The sequence below is a fragment of the Panthera tigris genome, chromosome F3 (assembly GCF_018350195.1).
Source record: "Panthera tigris isolate Pti1 chromosome F3, P.tigris_Pti1_mat1.1, whole genome shotgun sequence".
In the NCBI taxonomy this organism is placed as follows: Eukaryota; Metazoa; Chordata; class Mammalia; order Carnivora; family Felidae; genus Panthera; species Panthera tigris.
Genome location: NC_056678.1, coordinates 55,888,440 through 55,906,946, shown reverse-complemented (window position 1 = coordinate 55,906,946; position 18,507 = coordinate 55,888,440). Strand labels below are relative to the sequence as shown.

Here is an 18,507-nt window from a genome sequence, read left to right as displayed (position 1 = left end):
TGTTTTGTCCCAGTGTAGTCTTTAACAGTGTCCCTAGTTATTTTCAAACTATGTTATTTGGATGATGCTCTGTGTTTACCCAATTTATAGAAGGAATGTGAGCAGAGGGGGTCTTTCTCAAGATGGAGATCGCTGGCAGAACTGGCATCTGATGGCTTCTTGGCCACGATGGTCTCTATTCATATTATTCTTGAGTGACTCAAGAGAGTGGCTTCCTTTGTTTTCTGCAGTTTTGTCTCTCTTCTTCCGGGTTCCGTATTTGAGGTTCGCATCTCTTTGCCAGGCATGATCTGAAAGATGCCCCTCATGTCAACACGCCATTCTATTCAAGGTGGTATTATCCTTAACAATTTGGGGATGGTAAGAAGAATCTAGTTAAGATGTTTATCCGATGGAAGAGTAACTACTATCTTGTTAATGTTATTTTCTTCTTCCTTTGAAAACTATTACAGAGCTACTGAAAGGTGAAGAGAATAAGAGTAGTTAAAAATCTCGTTTTCTTACCACCCAGCTTAAAAAGTAAAACGTCACTGGGGCGCCTGGATGGCTCAGTCAGTTAAGCATCCGACTTCGGCTCAGGTCATGATCTTGCAGTTTGTGGGTTCAAGCCCCACGTTGGGCTCTGTGCTGACAGCTCAGAGCCTGGCGCCTGCTTCAGATTCTGTGTCTCCCTCTCTGTCTGCTCCTCCCCTACTCACACTCTGTCTCTCTCTCAAAAATAAATAAACATTAAAAAAAAAAAAAGTAAAATGCTACAAATACATTTGGACTCCCCAGTGTCCTGGGTTCCTGAAGCTCTCCATGACCGCAGTATCCTTCCTTGTGCCAAGGCAACCATTTTGCAGGACGCAGTGCTTTTTACCTCTATGCATTTAAAATAAATAATTATAACATGTAGTATATAATATAGTATAGTATTGCTTTCATGCTTCAAAACTTTACGTAATTAATGATGTACAATTTGGTTTTGTTTTCTCAACATCTTATTTGGGAGAGTCATTCACGATAAGCTGTGCGGGGGTAAATGATACTTTTCCACTATCCTATGACCTTGTCTTATAGGAATATACCACTCTTTATCCATCCTTCCGTTTTTGTTCTCAGGAACTATACTGCTATGAACATTCTTGACCGGAAGTATGAAAAACAGGTTGCCATTCAGATGGTTGTACCAATTCATGTTTCCACCAGCTGTGACAAAGAGGTTTTAAATCACTGTAAAACTACTTATTTAACTCAGAAAATCAGGCAAACAAATAATACTTTTTGAACACCTACTGTGAATAAAGTGCCTGTTCTAGGCATTGATAATAGGTGCAAAGAAATAGTAATAGAACATGTATGCACAATGGGATTCTTTATGGGGAAAACTGAGTAACTACTACCTGCTAGGTACTGTGCCAGGCAGTAGGATTACCAAAATGGTTAAGAAGGCAAAATTTGACCAGAAAGATGAGAACAGAGGTAGGTAATAATCGAAAACACCCCAGGAAGAAACGCTGTGTGTGACCTGAATAGTCCCTTTGCTATTTCTATTGTCCCTTCTATACAATGGTGAATATGTACCACGTTGATGAGTTCTCCCGTCACTAAGAACGGCTCATAAATAAAAATATTTCATAAGTGGTAATAAATGGCTTGATTACTTAAGATTTTTTATTATTATTGGCAAGTTCCAATATCTGAGATAAAATGTAGATTTAGGTAAATAACTCTCAATTATTCTAGTGCACTTTGGAAAATTCTAGGTCTCCATGGATATTTCTACATCCAGACTTTTGTTTGCTGGAGAACAAGAATTGTTATAAGATATAAAAGCTACTTATTCTTTATGGGACTTCTGCATAAATCTTACATCTCTAATGTGATCTAGTGACATAAATTTTAGCAGCTTGTTTCTGTTTTCACCCACTGTGGAGCCAGTGCTGTCCTACAGCAATATCCAGGAGTGGAATTGAGCTATTTGCTGGTGTCATAAATAAGAAAGGATGTCATGGCTGTTTTCATTTGACTGAGCAGTAATGGAGTTAATTATACTTTCCGTCTCTTTGTTTTTGATCTGTGTTTCCAAAGTCATCTAAGCTTTTGGGAGTTCTCATATTTTAACTCTTCCCTTGTCGATTGGATTCGGTAGCTTTTGGGATTTCACAGCTATCGATTATTGCTTTCTTTCAACTTCCACCTTTCATTTGTAACTGTGCAAGTTGTATTTCACATTAACTCTTCTTCAAAGAAATAGGAGAATTGACAACCTCATTTTGTACCTGATACATAATTTTTACTTTGAGGATTTTATAGAAGTTATCTACAGAGAAGGAAGGATTTTGGCCCAGTTTTGTAGTTGAGACAGACACAGGAAAGATAAGTGACTTCTGAAGTGTAAATTAGCAATCCGGTGAGATAGTCAGGAGGAGATTTAAAATTTCCTTGAGTATTTTTGTTGAGATTAGGAATCATAGTTGAAACGCAAAAGGTTTCATGATATTTTTGCCAGGCCATTATTTATTGATTGAGTTGAGATATTATATAAAGACATAAATACACATATGTATATGTATACAAATATTTGGAGACATTAAATTAATTTTCCATCTTTGTTGATAATATTTATATCTACAGAGCCTGAAATACTCTGATTATTAAATGCGTATGTATACTTTAGCTTTAATTAATTATCCTCTTAACTTTTACTTTATGTACTCTCTCATTTAACTGGCAACTAAGCTCCTAAAGAAAAACATGAGAAAAAAAATTATTTGCATGTTTTATTATTATAACAATAAACATTAAAATATAAGGAAATAAGGACATTTTACATTTTTTGTTTTTATTAATTGCTGTGTAATTTATATAACTGAGACATAAGAAAGCAGTATAAGTGGGAGACCTGGGTGGCTTAGTCAGTTAAGCCTCTGACTTTGGCCCAGGTCAGGATCTCGCGGTTTGTGGGTTCAAGCCCCGCATCGGGCTCAGTGCTGACAGCTTGGAGCCTGAAGCCTGCTTCGGATTCTGTGTCTCCCTCTTTCTCTGCCCTTCCCCCGCTCGCACTCTGTCTCTCTCTCTCTCTCTCTCTCTCTGTCAAAAATAAATAAAAACTTAAAAAATTTAAAAAAAGAAGCAGCATATGCTATTCCCATATATACATACTCACATACCCATACCTAATATACAGTAAAAATAATAAAACAACTTTATAATTTTGTGCTTTAATTTGATTTAAAATGTGATTTTGCTTTTTAATTGGCTCAGCTCCTCCTTGGGAATGTTCCCTAGCTCATGAACACCCTTACGGAAAAGCTTTCTGATCCACCTTCAGGTTTGGATTTGTTTTCAAAAATGATTTAAACAATTCCCAAGCTGCTTATTTTCAGTCAAATTAACAACACTTAAGAAATCCTGACATAAAATCATGTCATCTTGCGTTTGTTTCCTGCGATGACTTTTACCATTAATCACGCTGTTATGATTGCCATCGTATTAATGAAGACCCAATAAGTTGGGGTTTTTTTTTTCCCCATGAAGAGAAACAAGTTAAATACAGGAGACATACACTAAAAATAGAGCTGGGAATCATGGAAGGATTATGTTGAAATCTGGGTGAGATGCTGAGTTAGAGTCCACTAATGGGTACAAACAGATCCTTTAATTTGGGGCCCGAGATTTTTTTTTCCATAAAGCATTCACGGAATTCTTTTTGTAGGCAGGATATATGTGTAGAGAGGTTGGGATGGCATTAGTTGTCAAGGATTTTCGACAGAGCAGCAGAGGATAATTTTCTATTCATGATTACTGAAGTATGACTCCCATGGACTTCTTTTATCTTTTAGGATTTTGGCTGGTGACTGTTAGGTTAACCCTGAACTCACCATAACAGACCCTAGCTAGTGCTGCTATGGCAAAATTGCTTTGCAAACAGATAGAAAAGTAATCTGGGTGAGATTCTGCACCTTGGCATAGGAAATACGCATTCAGTGAAAACCTTCGAACATTACAAAAAGGAAAAGGTGGGGGCAGAGAGAATCAGCATTTTTGTACTAATGTAATAGCTTGGTTCCAACACGTTCATGATTGAATTGGACCTGTGGTTCAAAAGTAAAGAGAGAAAATACACCTAGAACACCTCCAAAGGAGTGGATTTGAAAAGGAAAAACAAGCCTATCGACCCCTGGCCCTTCAGTAGCTGTTAAGTTTCAGCCTCGACATTATGGGCATTGATGTGTAGGAGAGACATGTGTCCCTAGCTGTTTAACAGGCCACGTGTTTCAACCATGGGCCTCAACATGAATCACTGTGAAATTCGAAACATCTTCGGTATTTAAGCAAACTGTACAAACAAGAATCCCCGCTTTTAATTTTCTCAGTCATTTAGGGAGTGGCTTCCAGGGAAAATAGACATTCTTCATGTGTTTTAGGAATGCTACAGAAATTCCATACTTAGAAGTGAATTGCACTGAGCAACAGCCTTTCTCTAAGGAAGGTCAAATTTTCTTCTCTTTGAAGCCTTTCAGGCTCCCAAGCCAGTTTGCATACTGAGCTTCCCAGAACTATTTTCAACTACCTGGAGCAGTTGAGCATGAAGAACACCATTCTCGATGTCTTTAGCTACAAATTGGTAAGCAAATGGGCTCCAGAGGCCCGAGGAGGAGGGGCACACCCCTGAAATCCAGTCTGTTTATTACTAAGGAAGTTCTGATCAAGTTTATGGTGTTAAAGACTCCAACATATCAACTCCATTGAAGAGCAGGACAAGCCATTGTAAATATGAACCATCAAAGCATTAGCCATTTCAATGAAATGAAGCAAATCAATTGTTTTTTAGAAAGGTGCCTTTCAGATCTCCTTTCTCAGGCTCTGAGTTTCTGTATCAAGTTCACATTAAAACAACTTGTGCTAACGGGATTTCAGCTCAGGATCTTGGAAGGTCAGTGACTTGGCCAATAAACCATGATTTCCCTAATCTGTGGCAAAACAATCACCTTGCTTCGGTAAGGCCATTTAAAACAATCCAGTGACATTAGGTTTAGGGTAAAAATGAAATATCTAAAATAATTGCAGTTACTCAGGTTGTGAATTCGCTTCTATCAGTTACCTTTTATTTAATCTGGCATTAATTGCTTCCCCCCGACCCAATGTGTTATGATTTATTAAAATTGTTGTATATGTCAGGTGTAGGCAGACTTAGAGATATTATTTTTTTTAAATCAAGACCTCTTTAGTAAATCTATTGGAATTTTGTGTTCTGTAAAATAATTTCAGCTGCAGAGAGTATGCTAAATGTGATTTCTGTATAAACCAATAAGGTGGTAATTACTATATCATATTCTGATTATTTCTTTCAACAAATTGATCGAGTACTTTCTATGTTGCAAAAACACTTAACTGGAGACTCTATGTTGCCTCCCTGAACGTGAACATTATCAGCCTTCATACCCTGTGAGCTTCTGGAGTTCAGAGATCTTGCTTTATAAATCTATCCTTGGGACTAGTAAAGTGCCTTCCATGTGATAGGTCTTCAAAATCTTTCTGTTAGACAAATATAAATATAGGTAGTTAGCTTTAAAAAAAAATTAACTTCTAAAAAATTTTAATTAAAAATTAACATTTAACTTTTGGGCAGAGAATTTGAATTCCAAAGTATTTAATACTTTGGAGAAGGCAAAAACAAAGGAATAACCTACAGAATTTTTTTCCTCATGTGGTCACACCAAAATTCCATAGTGTTTTAGAAGTAGACAGTATTTTTAAATTGGGAAGGGGTTGAGATGAGAGGAATACATTTTGCCTACAGATTACATTTGTAGTAAAGTGTTATTCAGTATAAAAATTAACCAGCAGTTAGGTAGAAGGTTTGGGGTATTTCTTTGAGGCGAGCTATAAATGAACTAAAACTAGAAAAACGGAATACTTTACCCATGGTCAAATAATTAACTGTCTTTAAATTGGTTAGTTTTTGTGTTCAATTGACCAATTAGACAGGTTGGTAGGCACACACATGCATATAAAGAAGTTTGTTTTGTTTTGTTTTGTTTTGTTTTAATTAGGAGCCAGGCACCAAGCTAGGTACTGCAAAGTATAACACAGAATTTGAAGAAGATAAATTTTCTGCCATCAGTGCATTCACAACCTCCTCAGTCTGGAAGCAGACAGTAAACACTTCTTTTAATTCATGTCAAGTAGATGAGCGAGGAGTGAACTGGAGGCGGGGGGGGTGGGGGGGGGTCGTACAATCCAGTCATAAGAACTCTAAAGACAAAAGCCTAATCTGGGGGCCCCTGGGCGGCTCAGTCAATTAAGCGTCTGACTCTTCATTTCAGCTCAGGTCACGATCTTGCTGTCATGAGTTCGAGCCCTGCATCAGGCTCGCGCTGCTGACAGTGCGGAGCCTGTTTGGGATTCTCTCTCTGTCTCTCTTTCTCTGCCCCTCCCATGCTCATGCTTTCACTAAATAAATAAATAAATAAATGCCTGTATCTGTCAAGTTTGCGGAGTCTCTGAGACACTCAAGTGAAAATATTCAGTAGTTTCTAGATTAGAAACAAAATTTGGACTAGAGAAAGAAATTGGAAACCATTGGGCATGCTCTGAAGCCTGACTCTGGTAGTACATGTTCTTTTTCAGTTCCAAAATGTTCTGTGAAATGTAAGTCATCTAAGAAGTCTTTATCTACATCTGAATCTATATCTCTTAGTTGTCTATGTTTCAGAATATAGCTTTCTTAGAGTATTGCAATTTGCAATTTTTTAAGGTATTGCATTATAGAAAAAATTATAGTGGCCATGATCAGCAGTTGTAATCAGGCACTTCTGAGTTTGAATTCCAACTTTCTTACTCTCTAGCTGTGTGACCTTGGCAGCTTGACCCTCCTAGTTTCCTCACCTGTGAAGTGAGGATATCATTAGCTCATCTGACGCGTTGTCATGAGATTAGATGATACAGTACACGAAGTGGTTGACAGAAGAGATGACGTGTTATAATAGCTTAATAAATGGCTATATTAAAGATTTTTTAAATGTTTCTTTATTTATGTTGAGAGACAGAAAGAGAGAGAGAGAGGGAAAGGGCATGTGAGCAGGGGAGGGGTAGAGAGAGAGAGGAAGAGAGAAAATCCCAAGCAGGCTCTGTGCTATCAGTGTGGAGCCCCACACGGGGCTCGATCCCACGAAATATGAGGTCATGCTCTTAACCAAAGTCAAGAGTTGGACGCTTAGCCAACTAAGTCAGCCAGATGCCCCGGCTATATTAATGTTAAAAGGATAAACAACATTGACTGATAGTACAAGTAGGCATCATAATCGACATTTCTACTAAATTGTTCTCTATTATAGTTCACAAACACCCTGGAATCCTTCCAGGATTGAAGGAAGCTCGGTAATCAATAAACAGTTGTAGACCCAGGGTCTGAAACCAGATTTTAAAATTCTTATTTCTGATGTTTTATTAGCTCTCTTACATCTTCCAGAGATTATGGAGATTATGACAAATGTTCTTGTCTATTTCCAAGGAGCCTCCAGCTTTGTACTGTAGAGAAAGATACTCTATATTTTACACTGTATTATATAACATATGTATATATATTATATATATTATACTGTAATATAGATGAACAGTTTCAGGATAACGCAAAATATTTATTGAGTCTCTAATATATGATAGGCACTGTAATATGCTCTGAGAATACAAATAATTCTTGCTTCACTCCTGGTATCTTGACACAAAAACATTTTTACAGGTAACTACCATCCAGTGGGGTATGTGCTCAACCAGAGATAGAAGGAAATAAAAGAAAGAAAAACATAGCACAGTGAAGGGGGAAACAACTTATTTTATCATTAGGTTGGGAAAGGAAGTGAAATAAAGCCCCCCAAATATTCTCAAAGGTGGTGAAATCTGAACACAGCCTATTTTGGAAAATTTGATACAGTATGTAAATAATTTTTATCCATGTTTCTATTAAATTGGAGGGCCATAGTTGATTATGTTAGATATCTCTTCTCGCAGTTTACCCAAATACTAGAAATAACACTGTATTAGGTAGTTAATAATAATTGATGAGACTGTCTTATAAAAATAATGTGCCTACATCAAAAGATTTAGATTTTTGTAAATTCAGATTTAATGGACAAACCGTATTTTTAAAAATCAGATGACTACTCTGATGGCCTGAATTACTTGATTATGTAATCTTAGGAAGTTATTTAACTTTTCTGTCATTCAGTTTTTCTACTTGTAAAATAAGATTGTTGTAAAAACTTAGGAAGAGACAGTGTAATGGTAAAGGCTCAGACTTTGGAGTAAGCCTGCCTGAGTTTGAGTCCTACACCTATTATTGCCTCCAAGCTGTTTGACTATGGGCACCTTACCTAACCTCTCTGTGCTCCAGTTTCCTCATCGGTAAAATGAGGATAATGACAACCTGCTTTAATTGTGCCAGAAAATTTTAATGAATAGTTTGGCATCTCTTCACTGATTCAAAAATACCTCCTTTATCATATATTAAACTCCAACATAAATTAGGTAGATTTGGGACTTTCTAATCATTGTTTTGTCTCTTAACCGTTGAACTGATAATGATATTTTATTAAATGTTTTAGCTTTATAAAAATTTTTTTTTTACATTTATTCATTTTTGAGGGACAGAAAGAGACAGAGCACAAGCAGGGGAAGGGCAGAAAGAGAGGGAGACACAGAATCTGAAGCAGGCTCCAGGCTCCCAGCACAGAGCCCACCGCGGGGCTCGAACTAACAAACCGCGAGATCACGACCTGAGCCGAAGTCGGATGCACAATCGAGTGAGCCACCGAGGCGCCCCTAAATGTTGTAGCTTTATAACACATAACCTGAAATACATAAAAATTCAACTCTCCCCTCATCATTCTCTATACTACAGCTGATCCTTGAACAACTCAGTTTGAACTGCCTGGGTTCAGTTGTATGCAGATTTTTTACAGTATAATGCTATAGACATATTTTCTCTTCATTATGGTTTTCTTAATAACATTTTCTTCTCTTTAGCTTACTTGATTGTGAAAGTACAGAGTACAATACACATAACATACAAAATATGCATTAATCGACTGTCTCATTGGTGAGGGTTCTGGTCAACGGGAGGTATTAGTAGTAAAGTTTTGGGAGAGTCAATAGTTATACGTGGATTTTTGACTGCGTGGGGGTCGGCATCCCACATTGTTCAAAGTTCAACTGCATATACACACACGGTGTGTATGTACATGTGCATACAGAGGCTTATAGTTCCTTGTGGTGAACATGGAATCGTTTTATAAAGGCAAAAAAGAAAATCCCATTGAATTCTGAAAGAATGTATATTAACTCACAAACTAATTTAGGACAAATTGGCCGTTAGATCTTACTAGCTAGAAATAAGTCCATTGTTTTCAAGTCTTCTTTCGTATCCCACAGGAAAATGTTCTGATTTGCTTTGTGAAAGAAAGCCTGTACCTTGCTTGTATTTACGTCTTACTCGTACACATTTATTTGTTGTTAATGCCAACGGAATCGTAATGTTCCCATTGACTTTTCTGATTAGTGCTCGTCTATGGAAATGTTGCTGGTTTTGAGATTTATTTTGCAACCAGTCACCTTTCTGAATTATCTTGTTACATCTGATAGGTTTTTGGTGGAGGATTTCTGACTAACAACTGCACTTTGCAAGATAACTTTCCGAGAACTGAAATTATAATGTCTATGGACCATTGCTTAAAAATGTAGTTAAATTCCTCCAAGGCAGAGAGGTTAAAAAAATAAAAGCAAAGAAATATGATCCTCCCCCAAAGCTTCAGGAGTTTGTATTAAAATGTTGAAGTGAGAAAATTTATATTTAACATTTTTAGGAAATGCGATTCTACTCTTTCTTATAACTGAATGTTTCCCACTTAATAATGCACCTTTTTCCTAAAATCTGGAACACTGTAATTCTTTACCTGCCATATTTTGCTCCTTTTAGCTCCCTAAATTACAGGGAAATTAGAAGTCCATTAAATGCTGTACATTAACACCTACCGTTATAGGGTTAGCTACAGACAGCCAGGAGCTGCACTGCTTGTCAAGTTTGATCGCTTTGAAGTCCAAAAACAGGATTCTTTTAACGGCACTCATTTATTTGTACAAAGAAATAATCCTGATCTATGAAACGGTTTGTTTTGAAACAGGTGAATGGCAGGAATGTTAAACGCTGTTTCCACAAGCAGTGTGAAAAATGACATCTGTACGTAGAGGAGAGAATCCATTCAAACTGAAAATATAGCATTTTTTATTAACTAAGGAAAAAATTGAACATCCTATTTCTCTATTGTTGCTACGTTCAGTCCGAATATTACTTTGCTAGCAAATTAAATTGGACTTTGTGAAATAGTTCTCTTCGGAAAACTGTTTGTTACTTTGGGATTTCACTAACCCAAATTATGACCGAACATTGAGAAAATACCAATAATGTTTATTCTTGTAGGTTTGGACAATAGAGGTATCAGTGAAGCATCCACTGAATATCTAAATGCTAACGTTGTAAGATTTGGGATTGTGTATATACAAGTGGACGAACCAGGCAATTTTTATTTATGTACATATAAGGAAAAGGGTTATTTTATTTCTGCTAACAGGTTCCAAAGAACTGAGTAAATTTTCATTATGTGAAAAAAGGCAAAGGCAGGAAAGATTTTCAATACCAAAGTGGCTGTGAGGCTATGAGAGGCAGACTAGAGAACTAGATTTTAAAAACTGAAGAAGGCGTCAGAATTGCTGATATTGACGCTATCAGAAAGTCATCCTGTCATTAAAACATAAAAAGACACTTATGAATTAAACCAGCTATAGTGACTAAACTTTATTTGGAAAGGCATTTTCTTAATTTTTATATTTCCTAAACCTTTGAAACTCTACCATCATAGAATATCAAAATAGCACATTCTTGTATGAAGCAAAACAGTACTTTTTAGGTTATAAATATTTTTGATAATGTATTACATAGGAAATTAATTTTAAGACAGTGCATAATTAAGTAATCATGCAAGAAGTTCTATTATTCTACCAGAGAAAAAGCCTAGCTCATTCTTTTTGTTTTTGTTTCTTTGGTATGATATATCCTATTTACTTTGTTGTTTCCATCATTGAGGATAAGCGGTGTGAGAACACTTCTGTATACTCAATTACTTGTCACAGGGTTTTACTTATAAAAATCACTGAATAAATATTTTCAATTCAAAGTATGATTCTTCCAGTGGATACTTGTAAGATCTTAGACATTCTAAAATTGAAAATCTAGTTTTCAACTTAAATTACATGAATTGAGGCCAGAATTGTCCATGTACATTAAAAATATGTAATTAAACAGTTTGTTATAAATGTCATAGAATTCTGAAATTTTTTTACTAAATGATACATATGCCAACCATTATTATGGCCGGGGCATATGCTACTTAATACTACTTCTAAGAAGGGAAAGTGTTTTAAAAATGTATTTTGGGGGGCACCTGGGTGGCTCAGTCGAGTAAGTGCCTGACTCTTGATTTTGGCTCAGGTCACGATCCCAGGGTCCTGAGATGGAGCTCTGCGTTGGGCTCTGTGCCGAGCGTGGGGACTGCTTGGGATTCTCTCTCTCTCTCTCTCTCTCTCTCTCTGTCTCTCTCTCTCTCTCTCCCCCCCCCCCGCTCACCTGCTCACCTGTCTCTCTCTCTCTCAAATAAAAACTACATATAAAAATAATAAAAAATAAATAAAATAAAATAAATAAAAATAAGAATATAATCTTTTATACCTCATTGTATTCTACATTATATTTAAAATGAGACTATCATCTTGTGATAAAATGTAAATAAACTCATCCATAAAAATATAGAAAGCCCCAGGAAAAAGGGCTGTGCAACCCTAAGACATATTAATTTTTTGGCTTTTTTAGCACAATATCCTGTATGATTTATTAAAGCTAATTCCTGTTTCTTTTTTTTTTTAATGTTTTTAAATTTATTTTGAGAGAGAAGGAGAGAGAGAGAGAGAGACAGCATGCATGCCCTAGCAGGGGAGGGGCAGAGAGAGAAAGAGAGAGAGAGAGAGAGAGAGAGAGAATCCAAAGCAGGCTCCACATTCATCACAGAGCCCCATGCGGTGCTCTGTCCCCAACCTCAAGATCTCGGCCTGAGCTGAAATCAAGAGTCAGACACTCAACCAGTGGAGCCACCCTGGCACCCCAAAAGTGAGTCCTGTTTCTGATCTTGTTTGCTAGTACATACCCAAGTCACTAATGCAGCCCATCTTAAATTGTTTCCTTATCTAGATGGTAGAATTGGAAAATATAACAGGAGGAACAAATGAAAAATGACGTTTTCAAAAAACCATGTTATATATCTACCTCCAGTTGGTACTTGGAACGATGCAAATGAAATTTAGTGGCCAGTATAAAAGGATGAAGGTCTTTAAATGTATATCTATTCTTTTTAAAAAGTCAGTGATGTTAAAATATATCTATTCTCTCTTTCTTCCTGAAGGAGATGTGAAAAAATGAGTCCAAGTAATTTCTGACTACATAAATGTAAAAAAAAAAAAAAAAAAGACTTAGAGACATGGCTCCTTGCCAGTAAATCATTCTTCTCCATTATTGGCTACTGTCTATTTTATGAGCTTTGACTAAGCCACAAATACTCTAACAGCATAAAACCCTAATTCAGTAGAAGATGCTAATGAGAAAAATGTCTCCTACTTTCTATAGGTAATGAAATACCCTTTCAGGTAACATTATTATGGTGTTTGCATTTTTTTTTTTTTGATTTTCACTAATATCCAATCATCCTGAATGAATTAATTGAGATCCAAGAGTAGTAAATGTACAATTATCTGACACACATACACAGCTAACAAGTATAAAATATTTGCATTATGCGCCATCCATCAGATTTATGCTATTTTCCACGTTCATTATGATTGCAGGCTCAAATGGCAATGGCATTAAACCGGTGAAGACACTGGTATGCAAGCAGTTGTGTGATGATGAAAGCTTTCAGATACAGCAGGTTTCGAAATAGTAATGGAGAATTTAAAATACTGTTACTTTAAAAGATACACGTTGTATGTCAATTGTCCTTCAATAATAAAAAAAATAATTAAAACTTTAAAAATACATGAATCATTCTTATCACTAAGAATGTAAGAATCAACGATTGTAACAGAAGAATGTTGCATACGGGGACTGGATTGGGTAAGAGCACACTGTGTCTTGTTCTAGCTGAGCAGTGCTTCCTACCGGAAAGACTTTCCTGAACATTCCTGCTTGACTGATGGCCCCTCCTCTTTCATAACCTATAATCCTTTGTAAGGCTGTTCTCAGTCTGATTAATTTTACAGAAATATCTATTTCTTTTAGCTCAGTGGCCTGTTTTTTTGTTTTTTTTTAATGTTTATTTATTTTGAGAGAGAATGTGAGCAGGGGAGGAGCAGAGAGAGGGAGAGAGAGAATCCCAAGCAGGCTCCACACTCAGGACTCTCGGGCTCGATCTCAGGACTGTGAGGCAAAACTCGAGGCAGACGCTCAACCAGCTGAGCCACTGAGGCGCCCCTCAGTGGCCTGTTTTTATTATCTTTGTATGTTCAGTGTCTCGAAAAATACTTGATGCATAATACTCAACAACTCTTTATTAAACTAACCAGAGAGATCATTTTTACATTTAATGTCTATTAAACTAATGTTATTTGAACATATGTAATATTAAATAAGCTTTTTAGAATCTTTAAGATGTAAGCGTGTCTAATCCATTTCCCCAGGACATTATTTTGGTAATGTTATGATTAAAATTTTAAAATGCCATATTGCAGGTATCAGTAATCTTTTCCTGTGAAGGGCCAGATAGTGAGTATTTTCAGATGTCTGAATTTTCATACATCTATCACAACTAATCAACTCTGTTTCCGTGACATAAAAGCAGCCATAGAACAAACATAAATTACTGAGCATGGCTGTGTTCCAATAAAACTTTATTTTGGCATACAAAGTTTGAATTTCATGCAATTTTCCTGTGTCACGAAATATTATGTTTCTTCTGTTTTTATTTTTCCAACCACATAAAAACATGAAATTCATTCATAGGACAATGGGCTGTACAAAAACAGGTGACTGACCCCTGCTTTACAGCATTTAATTTTACATTGCTATCATCCTTATCTAGTCGTTAACATAACAGCTGTTCCCTCTATACTGTATATTGTAAATAAACATTTGCTGTCAATAAATATTTGTGAAATGAATGAATGAACATAAGCCTCTGCTGTGTGGTAGCTGAATCTGCGAGGTTAATACTAGAAGCAGGAGGTTTTGTAATAATCCTCATGAGACAAACTAATGGCCTGAACAAGAAGGAAGGGCAAATAAGAATTAGAGCCCAGAGATATTCAGGAAATTTGTATCACTGAGCCTTTATAATCCATTGTTGGGGGAGGAGTCAAGGGTAAGCTCTAACTTTGGGGGTTTCGGGGATGTGGTACCACGAAGACTAGGAACATGGGAGAAGGAGCAGGTTGGTGGAAGGATGGGTTCATATTAGACATACTGAGTTTTAGGTGCTTGAGTAAAGTGGCACCTGGGTGTCTCAGTCAGTTAAGCATCCGACTTCGGCTCAGGTCAGGATCTCACGGTTTGTGGGTTCAAGCCCCATATCCGGCTCCGTGCAGACATCTCTCTCTCTCCCTCTCTCTCTCTGCCTCTCCCCTACTTGCACGTTCTATGTCTCTCTCAAAATAAATAAATAAACTTAAAAAAAAAAAAGCAACTTAGTGCTTTCCAAACTTTAGGTGCTTGAGTAAAACCTAGACTGAGCTATCCGACAGAGGGTTTGAATAAATGAGCCTGAACCTGAAGAGAGGTATGATCTCAGGGTGTGAATCTGTTAGTCATCTGCATACAAATAGTTGCCGAAACCATAAGCAGTAGTGGGTCAATCTAATCTCTCAGGAAAAAACATATAAACAAGTTAGTACAGTCTTGGGATAAATGTAGGAACATTTAAAGGTGGGAGAAAGCAAAGGAACGCTTGAATAAGAAAGAGTGAAGGAAACGGTCAGAGATGTGGGAACGGCCAGCAGAATAGAGAGTTTGGAGGCTAAAAAAGTAGATGTAGGTGTCAAATACCATACAGAAAAATGATCAAGTGTCAATCTGGATTTGGCAATCAGAAGGTGACTGACATTTCGGCAAGTGCAGCCAGGAAACAGAAGTCCAATACGCAGTGGGTCGACGTGCACTGAGAATATGAAATTAATAAAACGACACGTTAGAGGAACGTTAATACAAAGGGAGAGCTGGCCTGAAGCTAGAGAGCTATGAGGCGAAAGCCAGGTCTTTTTGGTCTGGGAGACACTGGGCTCTGCTTCCAAGTTGGGGACAATGAATTAGCAGAGAGAGGAGGGGAAGAGCCATTGAAGATTCAACAGAGAACGTGAGAGGAGATGATTGAGGGGCAAAGTCACGGTGTTGGCAGGTAAAGGAATTAAGGGCACAGACCGGGCTGGAGTCAGTGCAGATCTCCTTTTCTCTAAGATTGAAAGGAAGGAAGTTAGGAATGAGCATGAATAGAAAGACACCATTAAACCGGTGGTAGCATTTGAGAGATAATGCCTTAATTCTATGTATGAAACAGGAGGCTTCCTGTGTCTTGACGACTGGGAGGAGGCAGGAGTTGAAAAGAGAGTTTGAGGACAATGATGAAGAGCTGAAGTATGTTAAGGGCGATGAGAGTAGGTTAAGGGTCAGCAGAGATCTGAAATTACATACTTGCAGGGGTTTCATGACTGCTTGATTTTTCTTAAACATTATGCAGGTACCTGGATCGAGTGATGGGTTGGGTGGTAGATGCTAGACATACCAATAAAAAAAGGAAATTGAGTCCAAGTTGGGTTCAACAGGAAGAGAGAGCAGGAAGAATTTAAGACTTCCAGGGTTCTGGACCTGCTGGAAGAAAAACAAAACAAAACAAAACAAAACAAAACAAAACAAAAACCAGCTTCAGAGAGTGGCCATAGGAACTTATAATTAAAGAGGAGGCTGGGTGAAGGTCATTGACAATTGGAGGTAGTAATGGATGAACCAGTCTGTAGAATAGAGAGTGAGTAACATAGAGGCAGGTTGAGGGATGATCAGTATTAGTGTGGAATATACAGGATGACAGAATATCAAAGCAGGATGGGAAAGATATACGTATCCTTAAAGATACCTGAAGGGATTCTATGACTGTGGGCTTCATAAAAGTATTAGCAAATATCACGAAGCATGAATGGACCTGTGCCCCACCCCCAGAACTACAAACACAATGTATGAGAGATCAACTAACAACTCCTAGTGCCTTTATATTTACCAACTGGCGTAACCCTAATCTAGAAGTAAATGAGAGAAAAAGGTGTCTGAGCTGATCTTACATGAATCTTCTTTTCCTTCTTCCTCTTCTTCCTCTTCTGCTCCTCCTCCTCCTCCTTCTCCTCATCACCTTGACTCTGCATTTTCTTTTTTTTTTTAATTTTAATTTTTTATTTTAATTTTTTTATTTAGTTTTGAGACAGAGAGACACAGAACATGAGCAGGGGAGGGGCAGAGAGAGAGAGAGACAGAATCCGAAACAGGCTCCAGGCTCTGAGCTGTCAGCACAGAGCCCAACGTGGGGCTCGAACTCACAAACTGTGAGATCATGACCTGAGCCAAAGTCGGAGGCTTAACCGACTCAGTCACCCAGACGCCCCTGTCTTTTAATATATTTGAACGGAGGAAGATTTTAGAAATACCAGGAGTGTGAGTGGATTTTCCCTATTTCTTTGTAGTGAAACAACTACAAAGAAAGTGAAACAACTCCAAATAGGCTTTATCTGAGAAAGGTGTGGCTGAGCACAGAGCTGCTTCAATGATGAACGGTCGTTGAAATCTAAAACCAGGTGTGCAGGAGAAGCGCAGTTCTCAAACTTTAATGTATATGCATATTACCTGAGGAATCTTGTTAAAATGCAGATTCTAATTTAGCAGGTCCGGGGCGGAGCGTGAGATCCAGCGTCGCCCGTCAAGCTCCCAGATGTCTTCTCCAACTGCTCGCAAGGGCACACTTCCAGTAAGTAGTATGGCCTTAGCAATTCTCTAGCTTCCAGCTTCTTTCTTACCTTTGAGGATTTCCTTAAAACAATTCTGCCCAGGCATGTGAGTTGGGGGGTCTACTTATTTCAATGTATGTTTAATTTTTATTTTTTTTTTAACGTTTATTCATTTTTGAGAGACAGAGCATGAGTGGGGGAGGGGCAGAGAGAGAGGGAGACACAGAATCCAAAGCAGGCTCCAGCCTCCCAGCTGTCAGCACAGAGCCCAGTACAGAGCCCGACGTGGGGGCTCGAACTCACAAACCGTGAGATCGTGACCTGAGCCAAAGTCAGATGCTTAATCAACTGAGCCACCCAGGCACCCCATATTTCAGAATGTGGGGATTATTTGGGATTATACTTGGGTATATTCCACATGAATAGCCTAATGATGGTTGTGGCATCACGTAATAGACTCTATCTAAGGGAAAAACAAAATTGTTTTAAATCAGCAGGTATGTATTACGGCAACATTTGCTTGGATGTGGATATGAAGCTTGATGGGTGCTGTTCCTGAAGCTGGAAAACTGGTTGACAGAATAATAAAGGAGCAGCTTTTGTTACAGCGAAAGCCAGCAATGTCTGCATTCATTGGGAGACCCACTTTTTTTTGGTAGAAGAAGAACACGAGTGTGCCCGACACACGTATATGGAAAAATCAGAGAGCAGGTTACTATAGGGTTAAAACTGAGTATGTGGGCAGCTAAAGTACATGCCACTTTTGAGAATAAAAATAGTGTGTACCTTATTAAAAGCCGCCTGACAGGGTCAGCAGCCCAGTCACAGAATACCTACCAAGAACAATTTCAATTTTAATAGGTTTTACTATGTATTTCATAAGCATGCCCATTGAAATTGAGTCATCAAAGCCTCCCAGTTCCTTCCAGACAGATTTTAGCCCGAGAGCTTGGAGTAATTATCCCACTGGATGTTAGCCTGTGTAGCTATTTCAGCCTCGTTCATCATTTCAAACAGCTACATACTCTGCCTGCTAATTTCTTCCGATGGATTAGCTGCTCTCACTTGTCTATCTTTTTTTATTTCTGGGGGGTGAAATATTGCCTTCTTCCCATGTTTTAATAAGCTGAGCAGGCATGCGCCACTGCACAGCTCCTGACTCCTATTTCTTTCAGCTCAAAGAATGATCTTCTGGGGGAAGAGCTGGGTGTAATGTGAAGGTGAAAACTTGGCCGTTACTACCTGCAGCCTGAAACCCGCTGCTTCACACAAGAGCTGAAAACACAGTTCTGAGCTGGTCTGCACTTATCTGTTTATAGTACATCCTAAGCTATTCGTCTTCCGCCGTATTACTGGATTATTTCTGCTTCTCTTAGACTCTGATCTTTATTTCCAACAGCCCTCCCCACCCCCCGTATTTCACCTCTGCTCTGCCTGTGTGCC

The 18,507-nt window shown here is 38.0% G+C and overlaps 1 long non-coding RNA gene across 1 annotated transcript; it reads left to right on the top strand.

The window, feature by feature from the left end:
- The first annotated feature begins 4,468 nt into the window (after positions 1-4,468).
- LOC122236029 lies at positions 4,469-17,648 on the top strand. Its single transcript, XR_006214234.1, has 3 exons — positions 4,469-4,612; positions 17,000-17,084; positions 17,559-17,648. It is a non-coding gene; the product is annotated as an uncharacterized LOC122236029 (long non-coding RNA).
- Positions 17,649-18,507: the final 859 nt, after the last annotated feature.